The 16,448-nt window shown below is 39.9% G+C and overlaps 1 pseudogene; it reads left to right on the plus strand.

Moving 5' to 3' along the window:
* The first annotated feature begins 8,957 nt into the window (after nucleotides 1–8,957).
* LOC110568763 (guanine nucleotide-binding protein G(I)/G(S)/G(O) subunit gamma-5-like) lies at nucleotides 8,958–9,205 on the plus strand (annotated as a pseudogene).
* The last annotated feature ends 7,243 nt before the right edge of the window (nucleotides 9,206–16,448 follow it).

A 16,448-nucleotide genomic window follows, 5' to 3' on the forward strand; every position in this document is an offset into this window, starting at 1 on the left:
GGTGAAATCCTGTCTTTACTAAAAAGACAAAAATTAGCCGGGCATGGTGGTCGGTGCCTATAATCCCAGCTACTCGGGAGGCTGAGTCAAGAGAATCGCTTGAGTCTGGGAGGTGGAGGTTGCAGTGAGCCGAAATCGCACCATTTCACTACAGCCAGGGTGAAAGAGCAAAGCTCCATCTCAAAAAACAAAAACAGTATGTTTATGACCTCGATAGTGATGATGGTTTCATGGGTGTATACTTATCCTCAAACTCATCAAGTTGTATACAGTAAATGTGTACACTTTTTCACATATAACCGTACGTCAATACAGTGATATGTATAACATAAGTTAATAAGTGTAGAACGTTTGAAAGAATATATGGTACATAATAAGCATTAAGTAAATGTAAACTAGTATTATTAATTTCAATGTGCTTTTCACATATTTTTACTATTGTGCTTTTTCTTTCCACATTAGTATTCCTTTCAAGTTTATGTTTTTGTTACATCTACCTCAATTCTTTCTCAAACTTAAATCCATACATATTTGTTCCGACCTTTGTCATAGAATTGTATTAAGTGTCTTATGGAATATACAACAATTATATCATGAAAAAGATGGTGAGTTGAACACCTGTATCTACTCTGATCCCTCCTGAAACTTCACTGAAATAAGAATAAAAGGATTTTCTTTAACGCACAAACCAACGAAACCGTAAAGAACTGGAAAGAAAGCAAGAAAAAAAAATTTAGAAGCTAGAAAGCAGACAGATGAGGATTTATCAGAGAGAAATATAGTTTACACCAGAGAATTCCCCCAAGGCTTGGAAACTGGTGACAAACTGGTGACACTGGGGACTTCTGGAAGTCAGATGGTTAGGGCGGCCCTGACATAAGGAAGGACCGTTAAAACCCCAGGGAGTTCATCCCCTAATCCACTCTTCCACACTGTGCCACCACCTCAGCCCACTTTGACAGGAGGCTGGAGCTGTGGCCTCTTCAGGGGCCACTGGGACCAAGCAACTAGGGGATTGCAGGCTCAGATGGGCGGGGGATGAGGCCTTCCATCCTCTTACCGCCTCAGATTCCAAAACACAGCAGGAGACGGGAAGTCATCTCTTGGATTTCAACTAGCACAAAACTGAAGACTTGGAAATACTCACTTGGAAGCTACCCACCCAAGGAAATGGTCCTGCCAGGTCACCAAGAGTAAGCACCACATTTGACAAACCCCTCTGGACCCAGAGCTTCTGTCACCCCATCCTTCCATACAAAACAGCAAGGAGGATCATCAGGCATCTGAGGAACACAGTTAACTTGATAGATAAGACAAGACCCAAAGTAACAAGAGAATGACTCCATGGAAGCAGACACAATATAGGGAAAAAATGTTATTAAAAAGCAGAAACTATCAATGATATCCTCAAATAAATTAGAGAAAACATTGTAGCCATGGAAAGAAAATGGAATGCTCTTTAAAAAGGGATTCTGAAAACAAAAAGCACAGGTCTTAAGCTCTTGGAAATTAAAACTGCAGAAATTATACATATTCCATAGAAGAGAAGGAAGAGAGGTCTCACAGAAAGTAAAGCAAAAATGAAGGACATGGAAAATAAGAGTAAAAATACAAGAAACAGAAGACTAGTCTGAGAGGTCCCAAAAGAATAGCCAAGAAACAGGGAGGAGGAAACAAACATATTCTAACATTCGAAAACATACTTGAGAATTTCAGAAAACTGAAGCACATGACTTCAAAGTACAGAATCCACTAAATGCCCCACACAGTGGATGAAATAGATATTACAAAATTTCAGATTTCAGACTGAGAAAAACGAAAATCCTCAGATTCCTGCCGATCACTGAGTAATAAGAACTTTTTGAGAGAAAAACAGATCACATGTAATGAACCATAAACCTGAATTACTTTAGGCTTCCTAACAGCTACACTTGAGGCAGGATTACAGTGAAGCAATTCCTTCAAACTTCAGATGGGAACATGTTTCATATCTAGAATTTCATCCCCAGTACTACTACAGGTCAAGTCAGAAGGCCAAGGCAGACATTTCCAGACAAACAACATCAACATTTTCCCTTGCTTACACCCTTTCTATGGAAACTACTGAAGGATACGTACCACAAAAATGAGGGAGTAACACAGGAAAAAGGAAGAATAAAATACAGGAAACAGGAGATGGCACACTGAAGAGATGAGGCAAGAATGATGAAGAAGGAAGACCCAGGATGGCAGCTGTAACCTGGCACACAAGCCAAGCAGGCCAGATGGGCCTACCTCCGAGGGCTGTGATGGGTATTTTTTCAAGAAGATGCAAATGGGAGAAGAGCTGATCCATCTGAAGGTCTTCAGACTGTGGTTCTTGCCTCTTGCTGTTCCTTGTGCCACTGACTCCTCTAGATGTTCAGGTTACTAATTTCCCCGTAGCATGAAATTTAGACTGGCCTTGAAGCTGAATTATTGATAAGGACAAAAACAAGGCAATTGTTTTCTTCAGAGAAAACAAAACATACAGATTGGGAAAAGAAAGAATTACTTAATACAATGGCTTAGCTTTGAATAGCATTTACAATTGTCGTGTTATGATAATATAAACACTGAATGCTGATGCAATCAAAATCATAGGACAATGTTGCCAAGATGAAGAGGAAAAAGTGCACTTATATGGTGACAGCAAGAGGAAATAGAATTCGGTCTCTCACATCTATAGAGGCAGGCATAATACCTCAGCTCAAAGTCAGAAACAACAAGAAAATCATGGAATTTAGAGATATGGAGGCAAATTTTAAAATCAGCTACAGTAATTGAAAGTGTTTCCTGCCAAGAAGAGAAATCAGGGTGGGGCAGGGCAGAGAGGACTGGTATATTTCATAACATAACTTGTAGAACTATCTGGCTCTTTAAACTATGTGTACACATAATTGCAATAAAAGTAAAGGAAAATTGAAACGACTTTTATGAAAATAGAATTACTAAACTAAACTACATTTTATAATTCTGTTTCCCAAATGAGGTGAATGGTATTTCTTCAAAGCTTATTTCCATCAAATTCTTTCATCATTTGATGGAGCCTATCCTGTCTTCATTAAAGCAAAATTAGCATTACCACAATTCATTCATTTATTTATTCAATCAATAAATAGATATCAAGGCATCCTTGCCTTAAAGGAGCTCACTATACCTCAGTGGGAACATTAAATTACATTAAATTGTAATTAAATTAAAAATTAAATCCCCCAGCTGCTTGAGGGAAAGAATAGCAAAGGTGTCAGGAGGATACAGGACAGGGATAATTTGCCTGAAAATATCTCAGGAAGTTCCACAAAGGGATTTTAAAGACCTGAAAGAGGAGACTATGTAGATTTTTATTTTACTTTGTAGATTCTCAAGGTAATTTGGTAAAATGAGGTTAAGGAGTATATCTTTGTGCAGATCACTCTACCGAAGGCTATAGGAAACATGAAGATGAATGAGGATAAGGTTTTTACAAAATATAAGAGAGTAAAATGAGCACTGACATAAAAGTTTGGAGAGCTTCAGGAGAGTAGACACAGAGAGTTGTTCCAGAGAAGGAATCTGGAGTTTTGAGAAAGTGCAGTTTGAGAGATGAGACCTGACTAAGTATCTGTTTATTGAATTCCAGAAGCAGCATACTTGATTTATCTGTTCACTCATAATTCTTTCCTTCATTCTGACTGCCGTGTATTAAGTACCTACTCTGTACCAGACACTGGGCTGGGGCTCGGTATACAAGGTATATACTTGAACACAGGCAAAGGAAGACATCACAGAGCAAGTCCAAAGAAAGGAGACGGCTGGCCGGGTCGGTGTACAGGAGGGAGTAGAAGGGAGAACAGGAAAGGAGGAGAGGAGAGAGGTGGCAAGAAAAGATGAGTCATAAAAGTCAAAGAAGGAAGAGATGACTACTCTTCATGTTTTATTTTTCCCAACTTCCTCTAACCCCTAAATTATTACCTGCTCTTAGGAAATTTTAAAGCACTTGGAAAAAAAATTCTTAAAATAAACCTATGAAGTTTGGTGGCTCCTCTGCGTTCCTTGGGTGGAATATTCTGACAGCCTGAATGGTGCTAAATAGATTGCCCCATTGAGAAGAAACCCTTCCCAGGTCCCAAACCTGTGGGTCCTTGTGTGATATCCCACCACTCCCCTGCCCATCCCTTCACTCTCTAAGAACAGAAATGGAGCAGCTCAGTGTTTCGGAGGTTCATCCGTGTTGTAGCGTGTGTCAATTTACTTCATTCTTTTAGTTTCTTTTTAAGCTGTTTTGTTGAGATATAATTCATGTTCCATACAATTCAACCATTTAAAGTGAAAAGGTTTCAAGTAGATTCACAAAGTTGTACAACCATGACCACAATCAATTGTAGAACATTTTACTCGCCCCCAAAAGAAACCTTATACCCATTGGCAGTAGTACTGTATTCTTTTTGTGGCTGAGTGCTATTCCCTTGCATTGACAGATCATATTTGGTCTATCCATCCATTTATTGATGAACATCTGAGTTGCTTCAACCTTTTGGCTATTGTAAATAGTGCTTCTATGGACATTTGTTTAAAAGCGTCCCTGGAGACAGCAAGCGGATTGGCAGTTACCAGGGACTTGAGAAATGGCCAGGGGGCGTGACTTACTAAGTCCAGGGCTTCCTTTTGAGGTGATGACAAATTTTCTGAAATTTGATATTGGGATTGTACAGCATTGTGAATCTACTCAATGTCACTGAATTGTGTACTTCAAAATAGTTAAAATACTAAATGTCATGTTTTGTGTATTTGCCATAACAATGCTTGCTTTTTCTTCTGTCAGAAGTCTCACTTCCTTTGCTCCCACTGTCTCTCACTTGCCCAGGCAGCTTCCTCTTCTCTGCCTTTAGAAAGGCCTTTAGTAAAGTCTGCACTCTCGGCAGCACTTGGGTGTCACTTGAAACTGTAGGAAAAAGGTGCCCAAAACAGCTTATTCTAACAGGAGACTTTACCTGGGTGACGTATTCTGCAAACAATCCCCATGGACAATCCAGTCATTCCCATCTCCATGTCTGAACTTCTTCCTTCACTTTAACTGCTGAAATACTTTAGTTTCTATTAAAATTGTTTCTTAAATATACATAGCTGCAATCTCATTCCAATTCATTCCATGATTCCAGTCTCCTTACATACACACACACGCGCGCGCGCGCGCACACACACACACACACACACACCCTGAGCTTGGAGCCCTGCCTGCTCTCCTTTCTCTTATTCTGGGAAGAGAATATTATCTCCAGGGCTCTGTGGGCTACAAGTCCAACATATCTCTTCCTTGAGATAAACAAAGAGGCAGAGACCCAAGTGGTGATTCCTAAGGATGAGAGATTTCTCACGTGTGGCCAGCAGAGGTGGAAGGACGAGGTCCAAGTTTCCTTGGTCATCGGGAGTGGACAGTGCTTCAGAGCGGGCGTGGGCTTGAGACTCCTCCCCACCCCACCTCCATCTCCAGTTTTCTTGAGAAGAGTGACAGTAAAGGTAATCTGTTCACTCCCTATTTCTCAGTGTTTGCCTTTACCTGCTGACTGGGCAAGATTTCTTAATTTCTGAGGAAGTTCTGTGGTTGTTTTTCTTGGCCACAGCAGGCAAGGACTGTGCCTAATAATTAGAACAAGCTAGTGATAAGAATTGCAGAAGCATCTTAGGAACTTAACATTAATGAGTAGATAGATGATTCTTAACTGCCTCCTACACCCATGTATGTAAAATCATGTTAAAGTGATTTTAAAATCTATGGTAGGTTTCCAAACAAAAATAAATTCCGGCCAGGCATGGTGGCTCAAGCCTGTAATCTCAACACATTGGGAGGCCAAGGTGGGAGGATTCTTTGAGTACAGGAGTTTAAGACCAGCCTGGGCAACATAGTAAAACCCCATCTCTACCAAAAAAAAAAAAAAAAAAAAAATTTAAAAATTAGCCAGACATGGTGTCACTTGCCTGTAAGTAATCCCAGCTACTCAGGAGGCTGAGGTGAGAGGATTGCTTAAGCTTGGGAGCTCAAGGCTGCAGTGAGCCATGACTGTGCCACTGCACTCTAGCTTGGGTAACAAAGTAAAAGCTTGTCTCAAAAAAAAAATCTAAAACAGAAATCTGAGGTGCTTGCATTTGATGTTTGTGTGTCTTCAAGAGAGAGAAAAGATGGCTGTTACATTATAAATTTACATATTACTTGGGTTGGTTTTATTAGTAGAAAATTTTGTCTTTAGAAATAGACAATAAGGTATTTTGAAATTTTAAATTTGGTGAGTACTGGGCATGGTGATTCACACCTGTAATCTCAGCACTTTGGGAGGCCAAGGTGAGCAGATTGCTTGAGGTCAGGAGTTCGAGACCAGCCTGGTCAACATGGTGAAACTCCATCTCTACTAAAAATACAAAAATTCGCCAGACGTGGTGTCACTTGCCTGTAATCCCAGCCACTCGGGAGGCTGAGGTGGGAGGATAGCTTGAGCCTGAGAGATAGAAGTTGCAGTGAGGTGAGATTATGCCACTACAATCCAGCCTGGGCAACAGAGCGAGATAACTAACTAACTAAATAATAAACAAATAAATAAATAAATTTAGTGAGGAGCAAATGTAAGGGCTTAGAATCCTCAAAGATGATTTGTTTTCATTTATCTCTAGGGAAAATCTGAGAACACATGATCTGAATTTGCTTGGCTATTCACCTTCATTTTTACTTTGAAAGTTTTGATTTGCCTCGTATCCTCTTACAAAATTCAGATACTCTCTTTGCTTTGTCTTTATTTCCTAAGAAATTATTTATTTTGTTCTTAATAGAAGACTCCAAAGACATAGCTCCTGACTCAGTGTTGACTTACAGACCCTTTCAGAGTTTTGTATCACAGGAGGTTCTTTAGATTCTCAACTAGAAGCCAAATGAGTCACCATTTTGTCTTCTGCATCTTTCAAAAAGAATTTGTTTTTGAAATAATAGCTTTATTGTGCTATAATACACATATTGTATAATTCATCTTTTTAAAATGTACAATTTAAAGGTATTTAGTATATTCACAGAGTTGTACAACTGTCATCACAATCAATTTTGGAACATTTAATCACCCTCAAAAGAAACCTCATATCCATTCACGGTAACTCTCCACCTCCCCCTCCCCAGTTCCTGACAACCACTAATCTAGTTTCTGTCTCCATGGATTTGTCTATTCTAGATATTTTTCATAAATAGAATCACAATATTTGTTCTTTTGTGTCTGTCTAATATCACTTTTCACAATGTTTTCAAGGTTCATCCATGTTGTATCATATATCATTACTTTATTCCCTTCTATGGACGATGAATATTACATTGCATGGATATACCACATTTTATTTATTCATTCATCAGTTGATGGACATTTGGGTCATTTCTATCCTATAGTTATTACTCAAAGTGCTACTATGAACATATGTGTACAAGTCCTTGTGTGGACATATGTTTTCATTTCTCTTGTGTTCACATACACATTTTAATTTAATAAAGACTAGACTTGAATCTGAAATGACTTGGGTGGGTGTCTCTGTGCCTAGAAAGGAAGAGGAGAGGGAATCAAAGGAAAGCATTAACAGTAAGGAGAAGGGACTTACTTCACTAATATCCCAATTTGCAAATCCCTCTAATACCATCTGATATCACAACATCGTAGAATCACAATTTTACATGTGAGCAACTAAGAACCTAGAAAAGGTAAATAACTTGCTCAACAATTTGTTGAAAACCAACTGGGCCAAGGGCCAATGGTTCCTATTTCTTAGTAAACTTCCTTTTCCACCACCTGCGTTGCAATGGTACACACTGATATCCAGGTGGTGTCTAATTAGAAAAATATAAGTTGCCAAGGATCCTATTTAAAAAAAAAAAAAAAGTTGAGAATTGGCTAGGATTTTCTTCATTTCACCAGGAACAGAAATATCTCTGTTAATCAAAGCTAACTCTTATGGAGGTCTTAGTATGCACTATGTACTAAGAAGAGTGTTTTGCCTAAGCTCATATTTAATTTTGAAAAGAACCCCATTTTACAAATTAAGGAATCAAATTAAAAAAAAAAAAGAAGTCAAACAGCTTTAATACATGGTGATGAAGCAAGCTGAAGCCAGAAACATCAGACTGTGAGATTTGGTTATGAAGTATTTTGCTGTGCTGCTAGAAACAAATAAACATACTCTGTCTCCTTTCTTTGTTCTCTCACTCCCACTGCTGTTTTAATAGGTTGAGTTATTTTTGTTTGTTTGTTTTTGTTTTTGTTTTTGAGACAGAGTTTCACTCTGTCACCTGGGCTGAAGTGCAGTGGCTCCATCTCATCTCACTGCAAACCTCCGCTTCCCAGGTACAAGCGATTCTCCTGCCTCAGCCTCCTGAGTAGCTGGAATTACAGGCACCCACCATTACACCCAGCTAATTTTTTGTACTTTTAGTAGAGACAGGGTTTCACCATGTTGGCCAGGCTGGTCTTAAACTCCTGACCTCATGATTTGCCTGCCTTGGCCTCCCAAAGTGCTGGGATTACAGGCATGAGCTACCATGCCTGGCTGGTAGGTTATGAGTTTTAAACAACCTACAAGTGGGATATTTGTAAACTGGGAATGTTTATAAATTTACAATTGTGCTAAGCAAAAATATGAAATCATTCCATGTCTAAATAAAATCATATATATCCTCCAAAATTGTCAACAAAAGTGCTATGTTCTTCATCTCAATCCGCAATGACAAATGATTTTTGAGCTCAAATGCAAACTCCAGTCAATTGTTAGTGGCTCCTGGAGTACTGTGTTGAAAATGATTCTAGAGCCTTGATCTAAATGATTCTAAAGTCTGAATGTTTTTAAAAATTATCACATCAAGGCCACACACTGCCCCGCTGTCTGCTCCCACCGACCCACAACCCACCGCCCCACAGATTGGCTCGGCTCTCCCCTGTGCCATGTCTGGTTCTGCCAGCGTTGCTGCTATGAAGAAAGTGCATCGACAACTCTGGCTGGAGGCTGGGCTCAGCTGTATCAAAGTACCCAGGCACCTTCAAACTTGAAGCAATTCTGTCTGCAGAATGCTCCACATGACTCCTCGCTGACTAGAGTGTCTTCGAGTACAAATCCCTCCAGATTCCAGAAAGTCTATTCCCTTTTGTGGTCAAATAAACCTTTCAAAGGTTTCCCAAACCACTTCTCATGAACCAGTGAATATTCAAAAGAGAGCTAGAAATTCAAAGCCTATACAAAAGCTTACCCCTATAACATATGTGCCATAATATACACACTTCTACCTTTTTAGTCCTTCACATCAACCTCTCTGAATTTTCATGAATTTCTATTTCACAAGGGTAATTATCACTGGCAGCAGCATACAACAGAACATGTAGCATAAAAACAATTCTCACATTAAAGTGAGGGCAGCAGAATTTGGTTATGTGTATGTGCCTTTTTAACATCATTTTTTTCATAGATATGACCACTTGCTTTTTTCACTTTAAAAAATAAGATTCTGAGACCGTGCATGATGTGTCTCACACCTGTAATCCCAGCATTTTGGGAGACTGAGGTTGGGGGATCGTTTGAGCTCAGGAGTTCAAGACCAGCCTGGGCAACATAGCAAAACCTCATCTCTACTAAAAAAAATAAAAATAAATAAAACTTTTTAAATACTGGGTGTAGGGCCGGGCGCAGTGGCTCACGCCTGTAATGCCAGCACTTTGGGAGGTCAAGGCAGGCAGATCACAATGTTCAAGAGATCAAGACCATCCTGGCCAACATGGTGAAACCCTGTCTCTACTAAAAATACAAAAATTAGCTGGGCGTGGTGGCAGGCACCTATAGTCCAAGCTGCTTGGGAGGCTGAGGCAGGAAAATCACTTGAACCCAGGAGACAGAGGTTCCAGTAAGCTGAGATCACACCACTGCACTCCAGCCTGGGGACAGAACAAGACTCTATCTAAAAAAAAAAAGCTGGGTGTGGTGGTGCATGTCTGTAGTCCCAGCTACTTGGGAGACTAAAGCAGGAAAATTCCTTGAGCCTCAGAGACTGGGGCTACAGTGAGCTATGATCGTGCCACTGCACAATAATATTATTTAAAAATAGGATACTGGGCTGAGCGTAGTAACCTGTAATCCCTGGAGTACCAGCTACTCTGGAGGCGGAGGTGGGGAGATTGCTTGAGCCCAGTCTGGGCAACATAGTGAGACAGCATCTCTAAAAGAACAAATAATAACAATAAGATTGTATTGATGCCTCATTTGGGACATATTATAGTTAAATAAGGAGAGGTAACAGAATATCAAGTGTTGGAAATACCCGCACTTTAATGTGAGAAATGTTTTATTAGCTAAGAATGACTTAAATAGTTGCATAACTTCAATTGTGATGAGAGTAACTAATGTAGAGGAAAATGTGGGGGGCATAGCTTGGTGACCAAAGGAGCTCGTGAGCTGGTACAGTAAGCATATTTTTCAAACTCAAATTGAAATGTATGACCTCATCATGATTTTTTAAATATATAACTAAATGTATTGGTATAAGGTATTTTGCAAAGATATTAAAATTAAATAGCATTTGAGGATGTTTCAAATAAATCACCTTTATTGATAAAATATATAACTACAGTATATTTGCTGACAATTCTGGGAAATTCAGTGCTGTTGATTTAAATAACAGAAAAAGAATTTGGAATTGCTGCTCTCTGATTTCTCCAAAGAAAACTTTTTACACCTTGCCAGACCCATTGCCCTCCCTGAAATTCACTCACCTCCTTCTGCTTCTGGCTAAAATCCACTGATAGAAGGAGAACTTTTCTAGCCAGCTCGAAACACACATTTCTCTACAGATTGAGCTAATGTTTTTAAGAGCAGAATGCCAGTCATGTTCTGAGAGTTCAATTTCTAGAGGTACAAGGAAGCCACTTCCTATATCAGCTGTAATTTTAGGGTCATTCACATGGAGATTCTGGGCTCTCACCCTTTTGCTTGCCTGTAATCTGCCCTTCTAATCATTTGTGTACTCTCTATGGGCGGCTTAGTTTCAGCTTGAGTATTCTCTGGTGAGCAGGCAACTGCTATTTTCATGAGGGGTCTAAAAATTCTTCAGTGGAGTATGAATTCCTCCAATTCCAGGTTCATTGTCCTTGCTTACAACCTTTAGCCCCAGCTGAAGACGTTTCCTGCATTTAGCTTCTGCATTTAGCTTCAGGGCACTCTGCCAAACCCAGCTACTTGGAATCCCAGCTACTTGGGAGACTAAGGCAGGAGAATCCCTCGAGCCTGAGAGATTGGGGCTACAGTGAGCTATGATGGTGCCACTGCACAATAATAGTATTAAAAAATAAGATACTGACTACAAAGTCTTTTTGACTTGGGAATCCCTAGTTGGCCCTATACCTGGATGAGTGCTTTTCTCTTTTCCCTACAATAAACATAGAAACAGGAGCCAGTATATTAGCTCAGTTAAATCTCAAGGTAAACTTACTATGCTTGTGCTTTATTGCCCATCAATAATCCTTTCATTTTGTCATGTATTCTTGCCTTTTCCTCCCCTGTTAGATATTTCTACTTAAAGGTGAAATCAAGCTTCTCCACTCCTCATTTTTTCCCTTCTATTCTTTGATCCTACATTGAAATCATAGTGCTAGACTTGTGACGTCACTCTCAATTGTTTCCAGATGGTTTCTCAGACTGATCAAAAAGAAGGTAAAAGCAGTATATGTTAGTTAAAAAGTGGACCTTCAAACAGGGAGATGGTTCAGAAAACAAAAGTATAATAATAATGTTGAGAACACAAAACAACTATAGGTAAATTGCCTTTTCTCTCTGTCTTAAAATAAAGTCTTTGATCAATTGTGCCAATGTATGAAAATTTGAACTCTAAAGAGACCAGGCAGTTTTCTAAACCCAAACATCAAAAGCTTTGCTTCCATTAGAAAAATGTAAACCCATGATACTTTGAATGGATTTAAAATTCTCTAAAATGAGCTCTAATAATAACCTTCACAAACAGAAAGAAAAAGAACAGTAGGTTATATGGCTTCGTGCTACCATTTTCTCTGGAACATTAGTTTTCCAAAGATGGTATTTTGGCTTGTACCAAATAAAAGGGCAAAGGTTACCAAATGCAAGCCTGGGGAAGCCAGGAGAAAGAACAGCTATTACAATGGAAGGGGAAATCCAAGCTGTCAGCTCTGAATGGACAGAAATTGCATGTGTGAAATTGATAACCAGCAACAGCATGGCACCATAAGAGGGGCCAGGAAATGAACTCAACTGGGATTTCTATTTACGGTATTAGAGCTGCGGTTTTGTAGAGTTTTATTTAAGATTCACAGATAGAAATCTTCAGATCTTTGACAACTTTAGTAATGTTTGGTGGCTGTTTGGCAAACAATCTAAACAAATAAAATATCAGAGTGAGAATGGTAAAAATGATACAGGGAAATAAAGGAAATAAAAAGGAAATAAAGGAAAAAAAATCACCCATCATCCAACCTCCCAAGAGTCTCTGTTAACAAACTGTTCCATTTGCTGCGTCATACACACATTGTTATACAAAACTGAAACCAATTTGTATACATAAGTTCGATTTCTGTTTATTTAGTATTATGTCACAGATATTTTTCCATGTCATGAAAATGTTTTCATAACCATTGTGTTTATAGAGCATTCTATCACATGAATATACAGACTTTAATTTACTTAACCATAATCAATTCAATCACTCTTTCCCCCAATTTTTTTGTCCCATTCCAATTTTTTCCACTGAGCAACTAGATTGTTCTTTCAAAAACTTGATCTTGTCACTCTCCTTTTAAAAACTATTCAGTCACTTTTCTTTCTTTTAGAAAATATCACTGTCCTTAGCAGACTCTTTGGAGGTTTATGTCCTTGCTACTTCGATGTGGTTATGTCCTTGGTATCACCTGGGAATTTATTAGAAATACAGAATCTCTACTCCTTCCCTGACCTGCTGAATCAGAATCTGCATTTTTACAAGATCATGAATGATTTCTATCCAAGACAAGGACTGAGAAGGGCCGATCTTCATGCTCTGGCTCTTGTGTGGCCCCCACCAGCCTCACCAGCCTCCTCAGTGCTTTTTAGAATCCAGCAGAGACCTAGCCTCAGTGCCTCACCCACCACACCCCTTTCTCCCACAAAGCCTTGCAAGGTGTATGGACTAAATATGTCTCTTCCTCCAAATCCACATGTTGAAACCCTATCCCTCAATGGGATGGTATTTGGAAATGGGGCATTTGGGAGCGAATTAGGTTTAGATTAGGTCAAGAGGCTAGGGTCCTCATGATGGAATTAGTGCCCTTGTGAGAAGAGACACCAAAGGGTTCTCCCTCTCTTTCCCTTCCATGTGAGAACAAAGTGATAAGGTGACTGTCTACAAGCCAGAAAAAGAGTACTCTCAGCAGAACCCAATTATGCTAGTCCCCTGATCTTCCAGCCTCTAGAACTGTTAGAAAATAAATTTCTGTTGTGTAAGCCACCTATGCTACCAGATTTTGTTATGGCAGCCCAAGATGACAAATAACAGCAGGTACGCACTGTGCTCTCTGCCTGGAAAGGTCTTCCCAGGACTAGTCACCAAGTTAACTTCCAATTATCCTTCAGAGTCCAGTTCAAAAAGGGAAGCAGGACTTCTTCCAGTTCAGGTCTTCAATCAATACATGTTCACACAAAACCCTGTATGCAAATGTGTATAGTGGGATGTTTCCCACTTCCCTTTTTGAACTGGGCTCTGAAAGATAATCCCAGTGGGAATATCCAGAATATAAGAAGAACTCTTACAATTCATCAAGCAACCCAATTTAAAAATGGGCAAGGAAATGAATAGATGTGTCTCCAAAGATAAATGAACGTCCAACAAGCACATGAAAAGATGTTCAATGCCATCAGCTCCCAAGGAAATGCAAATCAAAGCCACAATGACATACCCCTCTATACTTGCAAGATGCCTACAATTTAAAAATAATAATGCACTCATGACTATATGGAGAAACTGCAACCCTGATACATCGCTAGTAGGAATGTAAAATGATATAGCCACGGTGGAAAACGGTCTGATGGTTCTTCAACAAGTTAAAGATAAAATTGTCATATGACCTAACAATTCCTCTCCTGGGTAAGTGCCCAAGGGTAACATATGTCCCCACAAAACCTGTACACAAATGTGTAGAACAATATTATTTATTATAGACAGAGGGTGAAAAAAATCCAATGTCCATCAACAGACAGATGGATAAACAAACTGTGGCATATCCATAGGGTGGAATATTATTCAGTCCTAAACAAAAATGAAATACTGATACATGCTACAATGTGGATGAACCTTGAAACATTATCCTAAGTGGAGGAAGCCTGACACAAGTAGCCACATATTCCATTTAATTTATATAAAATGTCCAGAATAGGTAAATTCATTGAGACAGAAAGCAGATTAGTACTTGCCAGGGGTTGTGGGGAGGGGAGAAGGGAAGTGGAATAGCTTTATAGGTGTGGGGTTACCTTTGGGGTGATTAAAATGTTCTGGAACTAGATAGTAAAGATGGTTATACATCATAATCAATGTACTAAATGGCACTGAATTGTACAATTTCAAATGGCTAAAATGGTAAATTTTGTTATGCATATGTGTAAGTACAATAAAAAGGAGAGGAGGAGCAGAAGCAGAAGTAAAAGGAAAGAGAAGCACACAGAAACAAGAGATAAAGACAAAGAAACCAAGATAAAAGGGTAATCTAAGAAATATGCTTGGCCAGGCTCAGTGGCTCATGCCTGTAATCCCAGCACTTTGGGAGGTTCAGGCGGGTGGATCACTTGATTTCAGGAGTTTAAGATCAGCCTGGCCAATATGATAAAACCTCGTCTCTACTAAAAATACAAAAAATTAGCCAGGCATGGTGGTGGACAGGTGTAATCCCAGCTACTTGGAAAGCTGAGGCAGGAGAATCGCTTGAACTGGGAGGGTGGAGGTTGCAGTGAGCCGAGATAGCACCACTGCACTCCAGCCTGGGGAACAAGAGCAAAACTTCATCTAAAAAAAAGAAGAAGAAGAAGAAGAAAAGAAAAGAAAGACGCTTATTTATTGTGAAAACAAACTACCCAGATTTTTTTTGGTGGGGGGGACAACTCTTAATACTTGATTGTACGGGCAATCAAGTCTTCTAAAACTCTCCTGGACTCTTCCATGACAAAAAGAAGTGCTTCTTCCAAACTAATCCCTGGGCATGGACCTACTGTTTATATTCTTCCTCCCCAAGACACTTCCACTTTCCACATGCTGTCACCCAACGTGTACTTTTCGTCCACACCTCACTGCTGAGCTTGAAGGTGGGATACCAATTCTTCTTGTATAATTCTACCAGAACATCTCACCATTATCTCTTAACATATTCATAATTCCTCCCCAAAAACAATCTCCATCTACCGCTTTACTATTGTACCCGTTTAACCAATCTGAAACCCAAGGAGTTTGGGTGAATTTTCAAAGCCACATAGCCAGCTTAGTGCAGTCTCAACTCTGAAAGGTTGCAGTCATCTTTCACTCCCTTCCTTCATCCAGGATCTCCCGTTAGTCACTGAATTGTGTTGATCTTTCCTTCAAATGGTCTTTGTATCCATCTGCACCCTTCCATCCCTACTGCCAACCCCCTAGTTCAGGTTTTCAACACCTCACGCCTCAGTGCTTGTGGCAGCTCCTGGCAGGTTTCTAAATCCATCCTGCACACAGGCCTCGGTAGCTTGCCTCAAACCACAGCTTGTTTGCACAGAGAGGATTTGGGAGATCATCAAATCTGTTGCACTAAACAGAGAAAATGTGAGAGCCAACACAAACCTCTGCATGCTGCTAGGTCCATGCTGATTCCCCAACTCCTAAGATAGGGGAAAAGAAGCAATAAAGGACACATTTCAAGATAGTCATGGCCCCTCACAGACTCTCAGCAGGGCCAGCCTCATGCCTAAAGGACCAGCAAGGAGTACAGTTCTATAGACTTCCACAACAGGGTACCCGAAGACAACTCAGAGTTGTGGTTTTAAGAGCTCTGCAAATGGCCAGGTGCAGTGGCTCAGACCTATAATCCCAACATTTTTAGAGGCCAAGACAGGAGAATCGCCTGAATCTAGGAGTTCAAGACCAGCATCGCCTGAATCTAGGAGTTCAAGACCAGCCTAGGCAACATGGTGAAACACTGTTTCTATCAAAAAAATAATTAGACAGGTGTGGTGGTGCATGCCTGTAGCCCCAGCTACTTGGGATGTTGAGCCTGGGAGGTCAAGGTTGCAGTGAGCTAAGATTGTGCCACTGCACTCCAGCCTGGGCAATAGAGTAAGATCCTGTCTCAAAAGAAAGAAAAAAAGAGCTCTGCAATCTGGTACCATCTGCACTTCTCCCATCATACTAGGTATGCAACATCAGAATGAAGTAA

This window comes from Aotus nancymaae, unplaced genomic scaffold (genome assembly GCF_030222135.1).
Source record: "Aotus nancymaae isolate 86718 unplaced genomic scaffold, 86718_ANA_hifiasm-v0.15.2.pri h1tg000036l, whole genome shotgun sequence".
Lineage (NCBI taxonomy): Eukaryota > Metazoa > Chordata > Mammalia > Primates > Aotidae > Aotus > Aotus nancymaae.